Source organism: Eulemur rufifrons, chromosome 10, assembly GCF_041146395.1.
Source record: "Eulemur rufifrons isolate Redbay chromosome 10, OSU_ERuf_1, whole genome shotgun sequence".
Lineage (NCBI taxonomy): Eukaryota > Metazoa > Chordata > Mammalia > Primates > Lemuridae > Eulemur > Eulemur rufifrons.
Window position 1 is genome coordinate 37,244,153 of NC_090992.1, and position 21,988 is coordinate 37,266,140.

Below are 21,988 nucleotides of genomic sequence, written 5' to 3' on the forward strand. Positions count from 1 at the left end.
GCTTTACTTTCCGCACTTGTGCTGCCGGACCCCAAATCCCCCACGCAGCCCAGAGCCCGGAGCCCCACGCATACCTCCCACTGCTTCTTCTTTGCTTGTCTCTTTCTGCCCTTCCCAGTGTCTGTCTTTCCCGCAAACATTCAGCTCCATCGCAGCAGGAATCTTGTCTGTCTGATGGACCGATGCACCCCCAGCACCTGCCCGGACTCAGAAAATATTTGTGAAATGAGTGAATGAATAAATGAATGAACGACTCTCCCTCTGAGTCCTGCGGACACTTGAAACACAACACCCCCCCCCCCCAACTGCCTTCTCCTGTCTTTGCCACCTCTCTCCTCCTCGTCCCCAAATTTACAAATCCCGGAGTCCCCCTAGATGGCTCCTTTCGCCACACCAGCCAGTCACTACGTTGCCCGGATTGCACCTCTGAGCTTTCCCGCCCCCACCTCACTCCAGTCCCTCCTAGGCTGGACCCTCCACACGTCCCACCTGGACCTCCTCTCCTCAGGGCAGCTGGGTTTCTGGCCTGCGCCTTTGCTGCTGACCACATTGCCGCCTGAATGATTTGTCTAAACTGTTAGTCGTGTTATGTCAACTCTGACTTAAAGCCTTCATTGCATCCATGTCCCAGTTGTGTTTCCTGAAATGTAGGGCTCACAAAGTGAGTGGCACATGACATGATTCTGGGAGGTTCAAGGACCTACACCATGCACCAGGGCACCCTGGGGTGACCATTAACACAGAATTGCAAGATGAGAAAGTTGGTTCTTTCTAACTCTGATTACACTGAGGAGAAAGAAACATCTTTTTTTCCCTCGTTAATTTCTCCTTACAGGAATCAGGACTCCAGCCACAGCCGCCGGCCAGCAAGAAAGGCAACTAGCAGAAAAAACAACACAACAAAAAGAAAGACACTTAGTGATTAATAGATGGAACGATAACATGGACTTATTAATATTTTTATTTTATTTACTTTACAGTTACCTTCTATATGTGACATGTGATATCTGGACAGGTTTCTTTTTTATTCTTTCTTTCTGTAGACCCCTTAGCTGGGACTACAGTAGCACACCACCACATCCAACTAATTTTTTCTAGCTCACTCTTGCTCAGGCTGGTCTCGAACTCTTTACAGTTACCTTCTATATGTGACATGTGACATCTGGACAGGTTTCTTTTTTATTCTTTCTTTCTGTAGACCCCTTAGCTGGGACTACAGTAGCACACCACCACATCCAACTAATTTTTTCTAGCTCACTCTTGCTCAGGCTGGTCTCGAACTCCTGAGCTTGAGCGATCCTCCTGCTTCAGCCTCCCCGGAGTGAGATTTACTTTTGTACCTTTACATTTTTTTTCATTGTGGTAAAATATACATAACATAAAGTTTACCATCTTAGCCTTTTTTTTTTTTTTTTTGAGACAGACTCTTGTTCTGTTGCCCAGGCTAGAGTGCTGTGGTGTCAGCCTAGCTCACAGCAACCTCAAACTCCTGGGCTCAAGCGATCCTCCTGCCTCAGCCTCCCGAGTAGCTGGGACTACAGGCATGTGCCACAATGCCTGGCTAATTTTTTTCTATATATATTTTTAGCTGTCCAGATAATTTCTTTCTATTTTTAGTAGAGACAGGGTCTCACTCTTGTTCAGGCTGGTCTCGAACTCCTGACCTCGAGTGATCCTCCTGCCTCGGCCTCCCAGAGTGCTAGGATTACAGGTGTGAGCCACCACGCTCTGCCGAGGTTAATGTTTTGATTGCTGGACTGCTTGCTCTGTCCCACTAGACTGTAAGCTCCATGAGGGCAGGGACCTCCACCTTGTCCTTGGCTCTCTCTGATTCTGAGTGGCTGGTACGGTGATGGGCGCAGAGTAGGTGGTGTTCAGTCGGCATCTGTGGGAAATCAGGTAATAGCTACGTAGTGAGGGCTGCGTGGGCAGTGGCCCTTCTGACAGTATTCCAGAAGGGTGGCACTTGGTGAACAAAGGCCTGGAGGTGGGAAGCAGCAGGATGTGGGGGGCAGATGGGCTGCGGTTGGCGTGGACAGGCTGAGGCCAGAGAGATGAGACTGGAGAGGCCCTCAGCCTCCCTCACCCCGCCTATTATGAGACCCCACAGCCCCAGCACTTTGTTTACACTTCCTTCACACCCTATATCCTGCCACATGTGATGCGAGTTGATTCATCAGCACTTACTGAACCCCTACTGTGTGCAAGGTATGGCGTTGGGGCAAAACACCTACCATGTGCAGCACAGGCCAATTTCCAGAGTGATTTGCCACCCAGTATCACGCCTTATGCTCACAGCAGCCCTACAGAAAGGAATCGTCCATCTGTCCGTCTGTCCGTCCATTCCCGTACTCAAACACTTAGTAAATGTGTATCAAGTGCTGGGCATGTGCCAGGTGCCAGGAATGCAAAGCAGGCAAGGCCAGCAAGGCCCTCATGTGGTGGGGAAGAACGAACTCGTAAACAAACCAGCAAGGCAGTCTGCAAGTGTGATAAACTCTGTGTAAAACCTAACAAATGGGTGATATTATGGGGAGAGACTGGGCCCATCATTCTGGTCAGTCGGGGGGCTCTTTTTTTTTTTTTTGAGACAGAGTCTCACTCTGTTGCCCAGGCTAGAGTGAGTGCCGTGGCGTCAGCCTAGCTCACAGCAACCTCAAACTCCTGAGCTCAAGCGATCCTCCTGTCTCAGCCTCCTGAGTAGCTGGGACTACAGGCATGCACCACCATGCCCGGCTAATTTTTTTCTATATATATTTTTAGCTGTCCATATAATTTCTTTCTATTTTTAGTAGAGATGGGGTCTCGCTCTTGCTCAGGCTGGTCTCGAACTCCTGAGCTCAAACGATCCGCCCACCTCGGCCTCCCAGAGTGCTAGGATTACAGGCGTGAGCCACCGCGCCCGGCCAAGGAGGGCTCTTTAAGAAGGTGCCATTGGAGAAACCTCCAGCCATGGGAGGAACGCGCCAGGCCGAGCTCGCAGCAAATGCAAAGGGCCCAGCAGCGTGGGACAGTACCCGGGCATCGGAGGGACAGTACCTGAGTGTCACCGGAGAACTAGAATATTCGATGGGGTGAAGTGGGGAGAGAAAGGGATGAGATGGAAGAGGAAGCCAGCAGCCAGATTAGGAAAGGCTTGTCGACATTTGGATTCATCCTACTGTGAGAGTTTTTTTTTTGAGACAGAGTCTCACTCCATCGCCCAGGCTAGAGTGCCATGGCATCAGCCAAGCTCACAGCAACGTCAAACTCCTGGGCTCAAATGATCCTTCTGCCTCAGCCTCCCAAGTAGCTGGGACTACAGGTGTGCATCACCAGGCCTGGCTCATTTTTCTATTTTTAGTAGAGATGGGATCTTACTCTTGTTCAGGCTAGTCTTGAACTCCTGAGCTCAAGTGATCCTCCCACCTCGGCCTCCCACAGTCCTAGGATTACAGGCATGAGCCACCGCGCCTGGTCCCTACAGTAAGATTCGAGTCCACTGAAAAGTTCTACAGAGGTGAACTAGCGTGTCCTGGGTGACGGCTCCACACCATCACCAGGCCACGCTGGAGGCAGCAGAGATGGGAAGATCCACATTGGCTTAAGGTCTATGTGAGAGATAAAGCTGTCAGAACCAACTCCAGAAGCCTTGGTTTCTCTTCCAAACCTATTTCTGCCCATCTTTCCAGAAAATGGCACCACTGCAACCCTATGGCTCCAGCGAGAAATGTCTAACTTCTGCATCCTTTCTTCCTCCCCTCCCCGGCCCCTCCCCCCGCATCCAGCTCTGTCGAGTTCCACACCAGGAGAAGGGAAGTTTCCAGGCAGTGCCAAGTTTCGTTTGAGGTTAAGGTGCACCCAGGCAGCCTGGCCGTGGGAGAGTCCCAGCTGCTGACTCTTCCCTGGTGCAGGTGGAGACAGTGGACATTCAGCTTCAGCCACAGTGAGGTTCCGCCAGGGGAAGATGAAAAGGGACAAGAGCTGGGGCTGTTGCCAGAGAAAAATCAAAATGGTAGACCATGGACTCCAAGTTGGGAAAGGAGGGAGGGGACAGGGGACGTGGTGGCCGTGAGAGAGTGGAACTTGAGCAGGAGCGGCCCCAGAGAAAGTGAGCTGGAGGTGCAAGAGCTGTGATCAGGGTGCAAACGCAGGGACGGTGCTGTCAGCAACAAGGACGAGCTCTGGGGCGTGGCCGTGGGAGTGGGCAGCTGGGTGCAGGGGAGGAAGTGATGTCTGGAGGTGAGGTGGTCAGGATGCTGTCATCTGGGTATTGCAAATGCCATGTGCCAGGAGAGCCAAAGTCCCCCCAGCGAGGGGAGTGGCTGGAGGTGGAGGTGGAGGTGCTGGGTGCCAGCACTGGCTGGTGTGTGTCCAGAGAAGCCAAGGGGTGAAGGAGGAAGGATGAGGAACAGTCTGGAAGCTGCAGAAGGGAAGAGGAGGGTGCCAACCTCCACGTGCTGGCCCGGAGGTGTTTCCTCTGGAAAAGGCTGCTGGGACGTCTCCACCAGGGCACGGAAGTAGGGGTACCCTGAGAACCCCAAGGCCCCTAGAGAGAGTCTGGACAGGGAGGTGGCCAAGCTGAGGCCACACTTGGCAGACAGACTTTCCAGCGGGCCAGCGCGGGGTGGGGTGGGGTAAGAGAAGGACGGGGAGAGGGACTTGTGAGTCGCAGAGGACACGGGGGAAAGTGGGAGGGTCCGAGGGGTGAGAAGGTAACTAACATTTAGCATGAGTTAACTACCTTTTCTAGAACTGCCTAGAACTCCCAAACTGAAGCTTTCTGCCCAGCTCTTTCCAGGCCAGCAGCACTAGTCTCCCCACCCCCCTCGGCTCTGGAGCACTCGGTTCAGACCCAGGTGTGAGTGGATGAAGGGTGCAGGGGTGGGCCCACCTCCGCAGTCCCGCTCCTCTGCAGAGAATTCCCCTGGGCAGAGAGGCGCCACCTAACAGCAGCGCAGTGACCACTCTCCCACCACGAGGGGGTTGGTGGGGACCCTGGGGCACTGGACGAGCCATCAGGCCCCCTGCGGTCTCTCTTCCGTGGAACAGGCAGGTGCCTCCCAGAGGGCCAAGGCTGCCTTATCCGTGTGTGCAGGTGGGACCCGTGTAATGTACCTTCTCGTTTGTCCTGACAGGCTTGCCGTGGGACTCCCACCTAGGGGCAAGGGGTGGGAAGAAACTGGCCCTGTGGTCACCATCTTGGCTATTACAGAGCAGTGGACCTTACCGTGGGAGGGAGGGAGACTGTGGTGTTTTGGGACAAAGTCTGCTAGATGGACGGGTGTCAGGTGACGTCAGGGGAAGCTCTGACCAACTCAGTGCCCTCAGTGTCCACTCCGCAGCCCGGGCAGGAGTGGGGCTAGACCCTGGAACGCAGGGGGTAAGGTCCAGTCCTGAAACCCTGGGATTTCACAGACCGCCAAGTGATCGGTGTGCCAGAGCTGGGAGTGGGGACACGCACAGGCATATGGGATCCCCAAGGAGGTGCCTTGTCTGCCTGGAGGGTCACAATGCTCACAGGTTGGGAGTCTTCGTGGAGCCTGGGCCAAGAGGCACCAGGAAGCCTGAATTTGTCTTTCTGGTTGGAGGCTGCTCACCTAGTAGCCTGTGACAACTGATAAAGGTAACAGGCCCAGCAAGGCCCACTGAGTGTTACGACACATTAGGCATAAGCCCTAGATGTGGAGTCCACCCCCTCAGGTGACCCGCCACACCCCCGGCATGTAGGCAGTGTCACACCCCCAGCTCACAGAGGAGGGAGCTCAGCCCCCCGCAGCTGCCCTGGCCCATGGTGGCGAGCCTGCTCTTGGTCCATTTATTTGTGCGGTGAGTGGTTTTTGAGCCCCTGCTACATGCCAGGCACAGGTAGGTGCTGAGGCTACAGCAGATTACAGCCGAGATAAACATCGCTGCCTTCATGGGCTCACACTCTGCCTCCCAGACACAGAAACAGAGGGAACGCAAAGTCAGTCAGAGAGCCGGTGCGGTTTACAGCACCCACCACCGTGGCTGCCACCCTGCTGTCATGAGAGCACTCCGCCTGGGTGGGAGCCCCAGGGAGGGAGGATGCTCGCTCAAGGGCTGGGGCAGCCCCCAGGCCCAGGCCTGTCTCGTTACCGTGAGCCCAGGTGGGAGAGGCTGTCTGGCCCCCTGAGCCCATGTGTCTCTGGAGACCAGACAACATGGAGCCAGATTTGGGCCAAGTGGGGTCCCAGCACTTGGTGAGTCCTGACCGAGGAGCTCATAGAACTGCTGATGGCATCTCTGGCTCATCCCTTCCTCTCTAAGTGCAACCACCCTCCACCCTACTGCCTCCTCAACTTCCTGCAATTGATGCTTGCTGTCGGCGGGGACCCTTGCTGACATTGTGGGCCAGACACCTACACATGGCCTTGCACCGTTTCCATGGCAGCTTAGGGCTCTGAAGGCGAGTGTCCCTGGAGAACTTGAAGGGAGCTGCACTATCCTTAAGACCGAACCTTAGAAATCACATAGCATTGCTCTGCCATGTCCTGTTGTCACTGTCCTCTATAAGGCTGGCTCAGCTTCAAGGAGAGAAGACATAGCCCCCGGTTCTCGATGGGAGGAGTGCCGGATAACTTGTGGACATTTGGAACCGCCAAACAGCTAGGAGAGGTAGCAGCAGAAGGTGAACGCAGGATGTCCGATGGCAGAGTCTACATTAGGCCCTGGGACTCCATATGACGCCAGGCTGCCAGGAGAGAGGAGGGCTTCCTGAAGGCAGTGGCTGTGGGCCAGGGATGGGCCAGAGAGGACTCATGCTAGGATGGTAAGAGGGCTGCCCTGTGCGGTGTGGACGATATGGAGGGCCAGGGACTGCTGGGCCAGTGGGTGGTTCTGGGGCTGCAGGTGCGCATGCTCAGAGACGCCCTTGTCCTGGGCTGGAGGCCTGAAATAGCACCATGGGCCAGGGAGAATGGAGGACAGGGTCCTGCTCTCAGAGAGCCTGGCCAGGCTTTGCGAGGAGCTGGCAAGGGGCCCTGGGGGTGTCAGATCCCCATACCCAGATTGCAGCCACCACAGCCCTTGGGAAGTGAAACTTTCAAGGCCAGCTTGATCTGATGTTTGAGGTTGGCCTTCAGTGGCCCCGCTGCTGGGAGAGGCAGACAGGGGCACAGGGGCGGGGCCTGAAACACACCGAAACTTGCCTGAGGGATGTGGGAGAGAGGGGACCCCCTGAGGGGATTCCCAGTTTGGGAGAAGGGCCATGAACTCACAGGATCCCTCTCCTTTAACACTGTGCCCAGGGGTTGGGGGAGGGACTCTGGCCTGGGTTTTGGTAGCAGCTACACCAGGAAAGATCTCCGTGACTTTCAGAAGTCACTTCCGGCCGGGCGGGTGGCTCACGCCTGTAATCCTAGCACTCTGGGAGGCCGAGGTGGGCGGATCGTTTGAGCTCAGGAGTTCGAGACCAGCCTGAGCAAGAGCGAGACCCCATCTCTACTAAAAATAGAAAGAAATTATATGGACAGCTAAAAATATATATAGAAAAAATTAGCCGGGCATGGTGGTGCATGCCTGTAGTCCCAGCTACTCGGGAGGCTGAGACAGGAGGATCGCTTGAGCTCAGGAGTTTGAGGTTGCTGTGAGCTAGGCTGACGCCACGGCACTCACTCTAGCCTGGGCAACAGAGTGAGACTCTGTCTCAAAAAAAAAAAAAAAAAAAAAAAAAAAAAAAAAGAAGTCACTTCCCTTCTGAGTGCTCAGTTTCCTCATTTATCAAATGTCAGGCTTATTGGTCTGTAAGGCCCTCTGCTCCCCTGACATCACCACACAGACTCTTCTCCCTAAACCCCTTCTCTTGGCCCCCACGCAGAGCCTGCTGGAGCGGCAGGTGTTCCCAAAGATGAGGGCGTGGGTGTAGCCCAGACCCACCATGACCTCAGGCTGGGTCTCTCCTCCGCTACGCCTGCCACCTGCCAACTGGCTCCATTCACAGGGGAGGTGGGGAGAGAGTGTGAGCAGCTTGGAGTGGCCCAGCTCCCCCACTGGGGACACCACTGGACTCTCCAGCCCTCCTCCAGAGGGAGCAGGAGCATGCTGGCCAAGCCCCACTCTGCTGCACCGCTGCCCAGGCACCCATGGGGGCAGGGGTGAGGGAGGAGCTGGGAAATTATGAGGCTCCCATAGACTCTCATTGCAGCTGGGACAATAACAATAATTATTAATCATTTTGGGTAACTGGTATTTAATATTCATCTTCCTTGCCAGACTGGAAGCTCCCTGGAGGCAGGGCCCAGGTCTGGTTCACTACTGTATCTCCAAGGCTTAGAACTGTGACTTGCATGCCGGAGGCACCCAGTAAATAATTAAGTGAATGAATGAATTGTCTCGAAGCATTTTTAATCCAGTGGAGGACGATTAGGCATATGCCAATACTATGATAAGCCTGGCATGCCATGCAACATCAATTATTAACATGCCAGCTGACATATACCGGGCACGAACTCTGTGCCAGGCTAAAGTTGCCATATTAAGTAAATAAAGATAAACGATGCCCCTTCAATTTGAAATTCAGATAAACATTGAATAATTTTTTAGCCTAAGTATGTCCCATGCAATGTGAGTATCCTGAGTCTTACCAGGCGGCCCCGTGCCAGGCCACACTCTCTAATCTTCACACCAACCCTGTGACGGGGTACAACTATCACAACCCTTTACAGATGAAGGTACTGAGGCACCAAAGGGATAAGTAACCTACCCAAGGTCACACAGCTGAAAAGTGGCCAAAGGCTCCGTCCTGGGTATTGTAATTGGAGCCCTGAGTCGGGGCTTAATCACCAAGATGCCTTGCCACCCAACAAGTGCCCATAAGTAGTGGGTGCTGGGCTGGCTCTGGGACCCAAGAAGGAAAGGTCATTTGTCAAGAAGGACAATAGCTATGGCTAAGGTGGACTAGGAAAGCTTCTCAGCGGAGGGATGGGAGAGGGGTGGGACAGAGAGGGTGGGCAGAGCTTTGCAGCAGCTGGGTGAGAGAGAGGGGAACTCAGGCTCAGACTCCAGCCCTTCCCAGCTGTGACTTCACCTCTCTGAGCCTTGACTCTGCTCTGTAAAATGGGTACAACACAGACCCACAGCCTCTTATTGAAAATCCTGGGCCCAGGTGTGGTCTGGAAGTCAGAACTTTTCAGATATTAGAAAGGAGTTTGGTGCGTGAGTTGTGTGTTCTATAGCACCCCCAGGGGACCTAGCACAGCACCCTATGAGTAAACATGGACATTTCCGCAGCAAACATGCGTGTTCACTGCTAAGCAGGATAAGTAGTCTACAACTTGGTCTCAGGTCAGGTCAGTTTTTGCCATCCTGTAAGTTTGGTTTCCAGGCATTTGAGGATTCTGGAATTGAGGACAAGGGAGAGCGGTTTCTTGGGGCATAAGGCCTGGGGTCCCAGTATAGAGAGGGCGCTTGGTCCCCAGGCTTCCCTGCCTTCCTTTCCTGGCCGGCCTGCGGGGCACCAGGGAGGAGACCGGCTCCTTGGAAGCGGAGGCGTCTAAGGAGTTTCCAAATGGGAAAACCTGCGGCTGCAGGCCCCAGGACGCGGCCGGGCGAGCTGCAGCCTTATCCTTGGAGCGGATTTTCTGGGCTGCATGGGCCCTGAGTCACCCAGGAATGTGGCCTGGGTGGGCTGCGGGCAGGCGAGGGCACTGCGGGGCTGCCCTGCACCGCTGCTGCCCAGGAGAGCCCGGCTGCTGCCCCAAGGACTGGGGAGGAAGGGTGTGGGGACCGCACCCGCTTGTCCCCAAGGGCTGCCCAGGAACCTCCAAAAGGGATGTGGGACGAAAGAGCACAACTTTCAGTTTTAGTTATTTGTATTTCATCCTTTTAAATTTTAGTTCTTTTTTTTTTTTTCAAATAGGTAGTACATTCATATACTTTAAAAATGTAAAAATACAAGGGTCTCGCTCTCGAAGAGATATTTGTACAGCTATGTTCATAGTAGGATATTCACCTTACCCAAAAGGTGGAAGCAACCCACGTGTCCACGGAGGATGAATGGGTAAACAAAATGTGGCTTGTGTATACATACCGTGCAATATTATCCAGCCTTAAAAGGGAAGGCATTTCTGACACAGGCCAACTTCAAGGACATTATGCTCAGTGAAATGAGCCAGTTACAAAAAAAAAAATACTGTGTGATTCTGCTGTATGAGGAACCCCGGGTAGCGTTATTCTTGGAAAATTGGTGGTTGTCAGGAGCTGAGGGAGGGGGGAATGGGGAGTTATTCTTTAATGGGTATGAAGTTTCCATTTTTGAAAAGAGCTCTGGAGCCGGGCACGGTGGCTCAGGCCTGTAATCCTAGCACTCTGGGAGGCTGCGGTGGGAGGATCACTCGAGGTCAGGAATTTGACACCAGCCTGAGCAAGAGTGAGACCCTGTCTCTAAAACTAAATAAATAAATAAGTAAATAAAACAATGCCTAACAAGTTTGCTTGTTTTGTTTTGTTAACAGCTTTACTGACATGTAATTTCATAAAATGTATCCTTTGTAAGTGTTCAACAATTTTCAGTAAATTTATAGAGTTGTGCAACTATCACTACAATCCCATTTTAGACTATTTTTCCTTTGGAATCATTTACAGTTGATCCTCATTCCTACCCTAGCCCCGGCAACCACTGATCTGCTTTCTGTCTCCATGGATTTGCCTTTTTTGGAAATTCCATATAAATGGGATCATACAAATGTGTGGTCTTTTGTGTCTAGCTTCTGTCACTGAGCATAATGTTGTTGAGGCTCATCCATGTTGTAATGTGTTTAAGTGGCTTGCTCCTTTTTATTGCCAAGTAGTATTCCATTGCATGGATATGGCACATTTTGCTCATTCCTTCACCAGTTCTTGGACATTTGCATGTTTATTATGAATAATGCTGCTATGAGCATTCACGCACCAGTCTTTGTGTGGACATTAGTTTTTCCTCTTGGGTAGATATCTAGGAGTAGAGTTACTGGGTTGTGAGGTAAGTTTGTGTTTAACTGTCTAAGAAACTGCCAAACTGTTTTCCAAAGTGGCTGCATCATTTAACATTCACACTAGCAATGTGTGAGGGTTTCAATTTCTCCATATTCTTTTTTCATCTTTTTTTTTTTTTTTTTTGAAACAGAGTCTCACTCTATTGCCCAGGCTAGAGTGCCGTGGCGTCAGCCTGGCTCACAGCAACCTCAAACTCCTGGGCTCAAGCGATCCTACTGCCTCAGCCTCCCGAAGAGCTGGGACTACAGGCATGCGCCACCATGCCTGGCTAATTTTTTCTATATATTTTTAGCTGTCCAGCTAATTTCTTTCTCTTTTTTTGGTAGAGAAGGGGTCTTGCTCTTGCTCAGGCTGGTCTCAAGCTCCTGAGCTCAAACAATCCGCCCACCTCGGCCTCCCAGAGTGCTAGGATTACAGGCATGAGCCACCATGCTAAGCCCCAAGTAACTCTTATTTTACTTAACAATGTCCCTAAAATGCAAGAGTAGTAATGCTAAAAATTCAGATATACCAAGAGGAGCTGTCAAGTGCTTCCTTTAAGTGAAAAGGTGAAAGTCCTCAACTTAATAAGAAAAAAATCATATGCTGGGGGTGCTAATATCTATGGTAAAAACAAATCTTCCCATGAAATTGTAAAGAAGGAAAGAAAATTCATGCTGGTTTTGCTATTGCATCTCCAATCTGCAAAATTTACAGCCCCAGTGCATGACAGTGCTCAGTTAAGATGGAAAAAGCCTTACATTTGTGGGTGGAAGACATCAACAGAAAAGTGTTCCAATTAATGACAAAATGCTGCACCAGAAAGTGTTGAGCCTATACAAAGACTTCAGCAAGGGATCCCCCTAAAGCAAGTGACATCGAGCCATTTACTCTAGGTAAGGGATGGTTATACAGAATCAGGAATACAGAAGATCAATGTTAGCCTGCTAGATCACAGTGCCTACATGGTTCACTTCACTTCATCTTATCACGTAGAATTGTATCGTCGTATATCATCACAAGAAGGATGAGTATAGTACAATAAGCTATCTTGAGAGAGACACACCACATTCATGTGGGGAGTTAGCTACGCTCCCCGCAAAGAGGTTTTTTTTCCAGTGGGGTCTCTCAGGCAGGGGTTGTCACAAAGGATGAAAAAATAATAGGAAACAGAAATAAAAAATAATAATACACAGAGCCAAAGATATAGTTTATAAAGTAAAGGTTTATGAAAATACACAAAGGGAGGCTATCCGGAAGGTATATATCTCTCCCGCGGAGATATAACAAAGACTGAACTTTTTACATGGGTATTTACAGGGCAGATACATGCTTAGGTTGTCAAGGGCAATGGGATTTACATAGTAACAGGCAGTTTGGTTTAGGGTCAAAGTCTTCTAAAAGGCTACTGCAGATCCTTTAACTCTATCTAGGTGAACAATGAGTTACAAAATCTTCTTAGGGCAAACTTCTAAGTTTTATGATAAGGCTATTACTTTAGCAAAAAACAGAGACATCTTGGCTCCAGTAATTGTGTTTTTGGAGGCAGAGATGATCTCAGAAGTCAACAAGAGCTGTGCCTTGTGCTAATTACTTTAACCACATGGTTCCGTCTGGGCCTGGCTTGGGCATTAGCTTATCTATTTGATCAGCTCTCATCTCCAGTGGCCTTTGATGATCAGCTCTGGCAATCTATGGCTCTAGATGAGGCCCGCCTTGTCTTTCAAAACAGGGGAGAACCATAGGCCCAGCTTACAGCTGTCTCTTTGAAATGCAGCTGTCACTGACCAATGAGACACCCTCCTGAGGCGAGGCAGCTTTTGAACTAACACATTTATTTTTTCTTTAAGGCAAAGCCTTATTTGACTTCTGAAATCAAATCTTGTCTCAAAAAATACAGGGAGCATTTCTAAAACTCACTATTCTTAGGCTCAACACATTCATATAACTTTTACTATAGTGTATTGTTATAATTGTTCTATTTTATCATTAGTTATAATTAGTAATCTCTTATGGTACCTAGTTTATAAATTAAGCTTTATCATAGGTATGTATGCATAGGAAAAACAGAATATATAGGGTTCAATACTACCGACATGGGCCGGGCGCGGTGGCTCACGCCTGTAATCCTAGCACTCTGGGAGGCCGAGGTGGGTGGATCGTTTGAGCTCAGGAGTTCGAGACCAGCCTGAGCAAGAGTGAGACCCCATCTCTACTAAAAAAATAGAAAGAAATTATATGGACAGCTAAAAATATATATAGAAAAAATTAGCCGGGCATGGTGGCACATGCCTGTAGTCCCAGCTACTCGGGAGGCTGAGACAGGAGGATCGCTTGAGCTCAGGAGTTTGAGGTTGCTGTGAGCTAGGCTGACGCCACGGCACTCACTCTAGCCTGGGCAACAGAGTGAGACTCTGTCTCAAAAAAAAAAAAAAAAAAAAATACTACCGACATGGAGGGTTTCAGGCACCCACTGGAGATTTTGGAATGAGTAAGGTGGGGGGCACTACTGTACATATAAAAAACCCCAAGAAAAAAATTAGAATTCTAGGACAATGTATGTGGTGAAATTTATTATTTAGAACAATGTTTTAAAAGACTGTGAACATTCTTTGTGGTTTGCATCAGTCACTGAGATTTGAGATGTTGGAAGTGGATGACAGGAATGAAAATAAGGACTGGAGAGGATTCATGTTGATCTGCAAGATGATAATCTCACTTTATTAGATTTATATTCACATATAAAGAGAAACTGAAGAATGATGCGGATTAAAATCATTATATATGCTATGTCTGATAATGAAACATTAACTGACATCATATAGCAAAGCACACATAGAAACTTAACAATTATCTATTTTCCTACTTCATTCCAAACCTCAGTGTTAATATGGAAAATAACTCACTGACTTTTGGTAATTAATCTGGAAATCTTGTATTTCTGTGCAAGGAATAAGAGTCAATCTATACTTTCTTTTATACTGAAGGCTAACTCACTCTAAAATTATTTATATCTTTTTTACTTCCTAATTCCTATGGAATGTACTTTGTGTTATCATCTACAACTTCTTTGTGGCTTTGTGGTCATTCTACCAGGTTTGGATTTTAGGTTAGTTGTATTTCTGGTATCCTGGACTCTCCTTGGCTCTGGACTACTGACCTCACACTGTATCAATTCCTACTCTTATGGCGCTGGAAGAAGTCACATATCCATGCTGGTCTGCACAGTAGAAATCCCTACTTTCTAATTGCAGCTGGGCCCTCAATATTAAATGAAAAACACCAAATTACATAGAGTTTATGTGATCCAAACACTGGTTTTGTGCCTTTCTCTATTGATTGTGATTTTTTTCTTTTTTCCTTAAAGAGTTCAATTACTATTTTGTTAACTCTGGCTATTCTACAAATGGGATGAACTATGCATGGGAAGACCCACTGCTCCAATTTCATATAAACAAGCAACTGTTTGAATACTACACATTTTACCAAATATATGGAGATTACTTCAGGAAGCAGAATGAATATACCTATTACCGAAAAGTAAAACAAGTCAACAAACTGGGCTTAGGCAATGTTGGTTCTTATGAATTAGTAAATTAGGACCAACCAACCATCTTGGGAACAATGATAAAAATCACAACTTTGCAGTTTCTGGTATAGCATGTCAGGAGCTTAGAAGTTGCCAGTCTATGCTAACAGCAAATAAAAAGGAAAATACTGAAAACTCTCAACAACTCAATATAGATCCATCAGAGAAGTGCGGTCACAGAACAAAGGGCTGCCCCCAAAATTGGAGAGACAGAGAGGCAGATACAGAGAATCACAGAAACATTTGCAGGAATCAATTAAGAGGTAGGAAAACCTGAACTGTAATTGATGAACTGCTGGAGGCTCAGTGTGGACAACTGTACCCGATTCTGGCAGGAGAGCAGAAAAGGAACCATTTTGAAATAAAACATACCATTTTGTTTTTCTTAACAAGGCCTGTTCTCAGGAAAAACTATTGAGCAGACCCTAACATGCTCGGCTTTGATCAGGGCCTAATATAGCTGGGGGAAGGGGAAATGCCCAGTTCTAGGTGGCTCTTGCCTTCCATGTGGGAGGAGGGAAATACCCAACTCTGGCTCCCTCTAACCTTCCATAGGGGCAAAGAAAAAAAGTCCTCAATTCCAGGCACCACTCGCCTTCCATGTGGGGAGAGGGAAATACACTACTTCAGCCCCATCCAGCCATCTTGTTCCACCTAAGGAGGGGGCACTGAAAAGCACTGGTGAAGCTTACGGTCCCAGGGCACAGGCTCACCAAAAGACTGAGAGCTAGTCATAGGGAGATAGAATGCTCCCCCGCCACACCTGACCACTGCATTACTAAAGGCCTATTTACTGCACTTCCTTTTACCTAGCACATTATGCCTGACTGCCAACAAAAAATTACAAGACATGCTAAAAGGCAAAACACAGTTTGAAGAGATTGAACAAGTATCAGAAACAAAGTGAGAAATGGCAAGAACATAGGAGTTATCACACCAGGAATTAAAAAAAAAAACTATGATTAATATGCTTTAGGGGCTTTAATGGAAAGAGCAGACAACATGCAAGAACAGATGGATGATATAAACAAAGAGATGAAAATTCTAAAAAAAATAAAAAAAAATGCTAGAGATCAAAAATACTATTAACAAAAATGAAGAATTCCTTTGATGAGCTCATTAGTAGATGGGCTCAGGAAAGAAAATTAGTTTGAGAGAATTACAACAGAAATCTCCCAAATTAAAAAGCAAAGAGAAAAAAGACTGAAAAAAAAAATCCAGAATGTCCAAGAACTCTGGGACAACACAGAAGGTGTAACATATACATAATGGGAATACCAGAAGCAGAAGAAAAGAAGAAACAGAAGGAATATCTGAAGCAATAATGACTAAGAATTTCTGCCAAATTAATGTCAGACACCAAACCACAGATGCAGAAAGCTCAGAGAATGCCAAACAGGACAAATGCCCAAAAAACTGTATCTAAGCATATTACATTCAAACTTCAGAAAAATCAAAGATAAAGAAAAAAAATCTTAAAAGAAGCCAGAGGAGAAGAAACATCTTACCTTAGCAAGGCCAAGAATTACACCCAACTTCTCAGAAACCATGCAATCAAGAAGAGCATAGAGTGAAATAATTAAAATGTTAAGAGAAAAATCACACCAACCTATAATTCTAGACCCTGTGAAATTATCCTTCAAAAGTGAAGATATAAACACTTTCTGAGAAAAACAAAAATTGAAGGAATTTGTTGCCAGTAGACCTCCCTGCAAGACATGTTAAAAAGCAGTTATGCTGAGGACAAGAAAATAATGTAGGTCAGAAACTTGGATCTACATAAAGGAAGAGCATTAGAGACAGAATAAGTGAGTTCTTAACTGAGCTAACAAATAAGTTTGTTTGAAATAATAATAGCAACAATGTATTTCATTACCTAAGTCCATATATATGCATGCTTATCAGTGAACTGAACGAAAGCAATGATACAAGGGATAGGAGGGAGGAATTAGAAATATTTTGTTATTATAAGGTATTCATACTACTCATGAAGTGGTATAGTGTTATTTGCAAGTAGACTAGGATTAGTTGTAAATGTATACTGCAAATTCTAAAGCAACCACTGAAAAGGTACAGAAAGAGGTATACTTGATATGCTAAGGAAGGAGAGAAGATGGAATCATAATATAGTCAATTAAAACCATAAAAGGCATAAAAAGTGTGGAAGACAAAAACAGAAACAAAGAATAAAGGCAACAAATAGAAAACGGTAACAATATGGTAGATATTAATCCAACTATATTGATAATCACCTTAAATGTCAATAGCCTAAATACACCAATTAAAAGACAGATTGTCAGATCTGATCAAAAAACAAGACTCAATTATATGTTGTCTACAAGAAACCCACTTTAAATATAAAAGCACATAGAGACTAACATTATTCAAAAAAAGTGAGAGTAGCTGTATAAATTTCTCCAGCCCTTTACTTTTTAATCCAACAACAGCACATTACACATTCTGCTCAAAATCATGTAGAACATTTACCAAGACAGAGCACATTCTGGGACATAAAGCATATTTTAACAAACTTAAAAGAAATCATACCAGGTCTGCTCTCAGACTGCAATGCAATTACATTAGAAACCAGTAAGATAGCTGGAAAATCCCACAAATACTTGGAGATTAAACAACATACTTCTAAATAATATAAAGCTCAGAGGAGAAATATTAAGAGAAATTAAAAAATATTTTGAACTAAATAAAAATGAAAATACAACTTATCAAAATCCGTGAAAGCAGTGCTTAAAGGAAAACTTACAGCATTAAATACATATATTAGAAAAGAAGAAAGATCTAAATCAATAAAGTAGGCTTTAACTTTAGGACATTAAAAATGAACAACAAATTAAATTTAAAGCAAGCAGAATTCAATGAAATTGAAACAGGAAATCAACAGAGAAAATAAAAAACCCCAAACACTGGTTCTTTGAAAAGTGCAATAAAATAAATAAGTCTCTAGGTAGGCAAACTAAGAAAAAAAGAGAGAAAGGACCCAAATTACTAATATCAGAAATGGATGAGGAGACATCACTACAGATCTCGTGGAATATTATGGACAATTCTAAGCCACAAATTTGATAACATGAATGAAATGGACCAATTCTTTGAAAGATACAATCTACAAATATTCAACAGAAGAAATCGACAGTCTCAATAGGCCTACATCTATCAAAAAAATGAAATCAGTAATTAAGAGCCTTCTAAAACAGAAAGTACCAGGCCCACATGAGTTAACTGGTGAATTCTACCAAATGCTCCAGTAATTCAAGGAAAAAATTATACCCATTCTCTATAATCTCTTCCAGAAAATAGAAACAGAAGGAATACCTCCCAACTCATTCTATGAGGCCAGGATTATCCTAATATCAAAACCAGAGGATGACATTACACAAGAAAACTACAGACTAACATCTTTCATGAAGATAGATGCAAAAATCCTCAGCACTTGAACACTGCACCAAGAGCATGAGAAGACAAGCCACAAAGTAGGAGAAAATATTTGCAAAAGACATATCTGATAAAGGACTGTTATTCAAAATATACAAAGGATTCTTGAACCTTAATAATAAGGAAGCAAATATTAATAATGTGACTGAAAAATGGGAAAAAGACCTGAATAGACACTTCATCAAAAAAGATACACAGGCGGCAAATACCCATATGAAAGATGTTCAACCTCATATGCCATGAGGGACTTGCAAATTAAACAATGGGATATCACTGCATACTTACTAGAGCGGCCCAAATCCAAAAGTGACAACACCAAATTCTGGGGAGGATGTAGAGCAACAGGAACTCATATTCATTGCTGGTGGGAATGCAAAATGGTATACCCTCTTTGGAAGACAGTCTGGCAGTTTCTTGCAAAACTAAACATACTTTTACTATTGGATCCAGCATTGCATTCCTTGATATTTACTCAAATGAGTTGAAAATGTATGTCTACACAAATAGATGCCTATATATGTTTATAATAGCTATATTCATAATTGCCAAAACTACAGGAGATGAGTTAATTGGTACATCCAGATAATGAAATACTATTCAGTGTTAAAAACAAATAAACTCTGAAACCATGAAAAGACATGGAGACAACTTAAATACATATTACTAGGTGAAGGAAGCCAATCTGAGAAGGCTAAATACTGTATGACTCCAACAGATGACATCCTGGAAAAGGCAATACTATGGAGACAGTAAAAAGATTAGCACTTGCCAGGGGTTAGAGAAGAGAATGATGAATATGGGCAGAGCCCACAAGGGATTTTTAGGGCAGTGAAACTATTCTGTATGATAACTGTAAAAATGGATACATGTCATTATACATTTGTCCAAACTCATAGAATGTATAACACCAAGTGTGAACTCTAATGTAAACTATGGACTTTGGATGATAATGAAATATCAATTCATCAGTTGGTTCATCAATTGTGCCAAATATTCCACTCTGGTATGGGATGATGACAGCTGGAGAGACTGTGTGCTTGTGGAGATGAGGTAACAGAATTCTCCATACTTTCTGCTCAATTTTGCTGTGAACTGAAAACTGCTCTTGAAAAATAGAGCTTATTAATAAAAAACAAACTACATTTTTGAACCTCAGTGTTCAAGGATTAGCACATGGGGCCCTACTAACACAGCTGGCCAGGCTTGGCTATGGCTTTACTGCAGCTGCTGCCCAAAGCCCTGAAGTGGACTCATGTCTCACCATCTCTGAGGCTACTTGGGGAAAAAGCTCAATTCTTACAAAAGCTGTGAGGAGATGGAACAGAGAATAGTAAGAGGATTCAAGATTCCACAAGTGGAAACTGAAAATTACACATCAATATTTTGTTACCTTTGTCAGGAGAAATTGATACATTTAATTATCTTAAGGAACCATAATACATTAGAGGAAGAACATGTTTTACAAAACCAATTTTTATAAAGCATATACAAATAAATTTTAAAAAATAAAAAATTAAGTTGCTCTAACCCCTTTTAAGGAGGTAAAAAAATTAAAGCAAATAACAAGAATGAGGTGGTATAATAAAAAGTAATACTTACAATTACTTTGTTGTTAAAGAGGTAATTCACTTGACAAATTCTATCGTTTTCTTTCTGGATGCCATTTTTAAGCTTTTCTATATCACAATGAGTATTCAACCACTCTTCCAAAAACTGCATCATTTCTTTCCTATTACTTAAAACTTGTTGAAATTCAGTCTTTATGCTGGGGAAGTCACTTTCTGAGAAATCTTTAAGAATTTCCTAGTGAAGAATAAGCATTGAAGGGCTTGAACATTAGGAAAGTTTTTATTCAAATATGACATAAATTTTATCATACATGATACAAATATCATAAAAAAGTAAAGTATCTACTGGCCCTTTATTCTTCTTAATGTCTTAAAGTAAACTAAGAAATATAATTCTAATTTAAAACTTTATTCTAGTTATTTCTGTAATAAAATTTTGCCAGTATAGGTAATGTAATAGATTCTACCCGTTGGAATTAGAACCTGTCAAAATGATAAATCTACGGTTCATTATCTTAATACATGAAGTGCTTCTTTTTTTTTTTTTTTTTTTCCCTGAGTCTCCCTATGTTGCCCAGGCTGGTCTTGAACTCCTGGACTCAAGTGATCCTCCCACCTCAGCCTCTAGAGGAGCTGAAATCATAGGTGCATGCCACCATGCCGAGCTTCATGAAGTGCTTCTGAATGTAGCTTTTTACATACAACATGCATGTTAGGAGCTGGATGCCAGCCTCACATTTTTGGGTTAAAGTAACACACTCCACATGGAGTTGTTGCAATACAAAGTTTCTGACTCCTAGCACGGATGAAAGAAGTTTTAGAAGGCAGTTTGGAAACTTATTCTCAGGTTCCATGAATTCCCACTTGCTAATGTTAAATCTGTTTTCCTCTATCTATGGAGGTCGGTAGGGAGGCTAGTCCATTACTTGGCAGCCTTCGTGTCTTGGCAGTTGTCACTCTGCAACCCTATCTTTAACTTACGTTAAATAAAAATGGCTCTAAGCACATGAGAAGACCCCTTTCTATTTGTTAAAATGACTTAAAGTCTAATTAAATCCATTTATACCTCCATATGTAGATCCATATTCTGGTTCAACTTCAGGTCCCTGAATTCCTTGGATGATACATCACAATCTTGTTGAAGGTGCTGTATTTTAATTAGCAATTTGTTTTGCTTTTCCACTTCACCAATAAAATCCATTTCAAATTTATTGATGGATTCCTGTTGTTCTTCTTTCATCTTTGTAATACAGCTTAATACACACTGGCAGAAAAAAATTAAACAAATTGGAAAATGAAACTTTTATCATATTTAGAGGAGGTTTTAATCCTTGAAACTATGAGGTAAGATGGCATTTCTTATTTATCTATATACTCTGATAAGTGAGGAACAGGTAAGGAGCTTCTCTCTATCCCTAATTTTTTCTACTCAGCATCTTGGGAGAATAACTTCCAGACCTCTACTTCCATATTTCTGACTTCCTACTAGATATACCTCATGGATGTCTTATTTAAGTGCCTCAAATTCAGTATGTTTAAAATGTAACATGATCCCTTTCCCTATAATGATTCCTCCTTTTTCTATTGCCCTCTTTTTGGTTAATTATATTGCCAATCACCTAGGTTTCCTAGTTAGACACTTGAGATTCATTTTCAACATCATCTCTTCCCCTCCTTGATTGAGTAACCAAACAGATGATGTTACATACCTCAAAACTTCCTTGTTAAGCATATTTAGATGTTTGACTTCAAGGTGACAGTGACTTGAATGCCATATGTATCTGTGGACCTCAGGAATAAGTTCTGGATGTCTGGTTGCCAGGATTTGAGGAAGAATTATCACGGCCTGAGGGGCCATCTACCTAGGAGATAACTGCTCCCCAATTGCTCAACTTCCACCATTTCTTTTTTTTTTTTTTTTTGAGACAGAGTCTGTCTCACTTTGTTGCCCAGGCTAGAGTGAGTGCCATGGCGTCAGCCTAGCTCACAGCAACCTCAAACTCCTGGGCTCAAGCAATCCTCCTGCCTCAGCCTCCCGAGTAGCTGGGACTACAGGCATGCGCCACTATGCCCGGCTAATTTTTCTATATATATATTTTTAGTTGTCCATATAATTTCTTTCTATTTTTAGTAGAGGTGGGGTCTCGCTCTTGCTCAGGCTGGTCTCGAACTCCTGAGCTCAAACGATCCGCCCACCTCGGCCTCCCAGAGTGCTAGGATTACAGGCGTGAGCCACCGCGCCCGGCCTAACTTCCACCATTTCTTAACCTGTTATAATTTGGCCTCTTCCCTAACCACCCAATGAAAATGGTTCTGATAATGGTTACCAATGAGCTCTATTATCACCAAATTGAGAGGATATCACCAGTCCATATTCTGGCTCTCTGAAGTCTTTGCACTCTTGACCATTTCATCTTTTTTTTTTTTT

The 21,988-nt window shown here is 45.0% G+C and overlaps 1 pseudogene; it reads right to left on the bottom strand.

Annotated features, from left to right (window-relative positions):
- The window catches only part of LOC138393008 (centromere-associated protein E-like), a 262,162-nt pseudogene that overhangs the window by 198,116 nt on the left and 42,058 nt on the right, over positions 1 to 21,988 (bottom strand).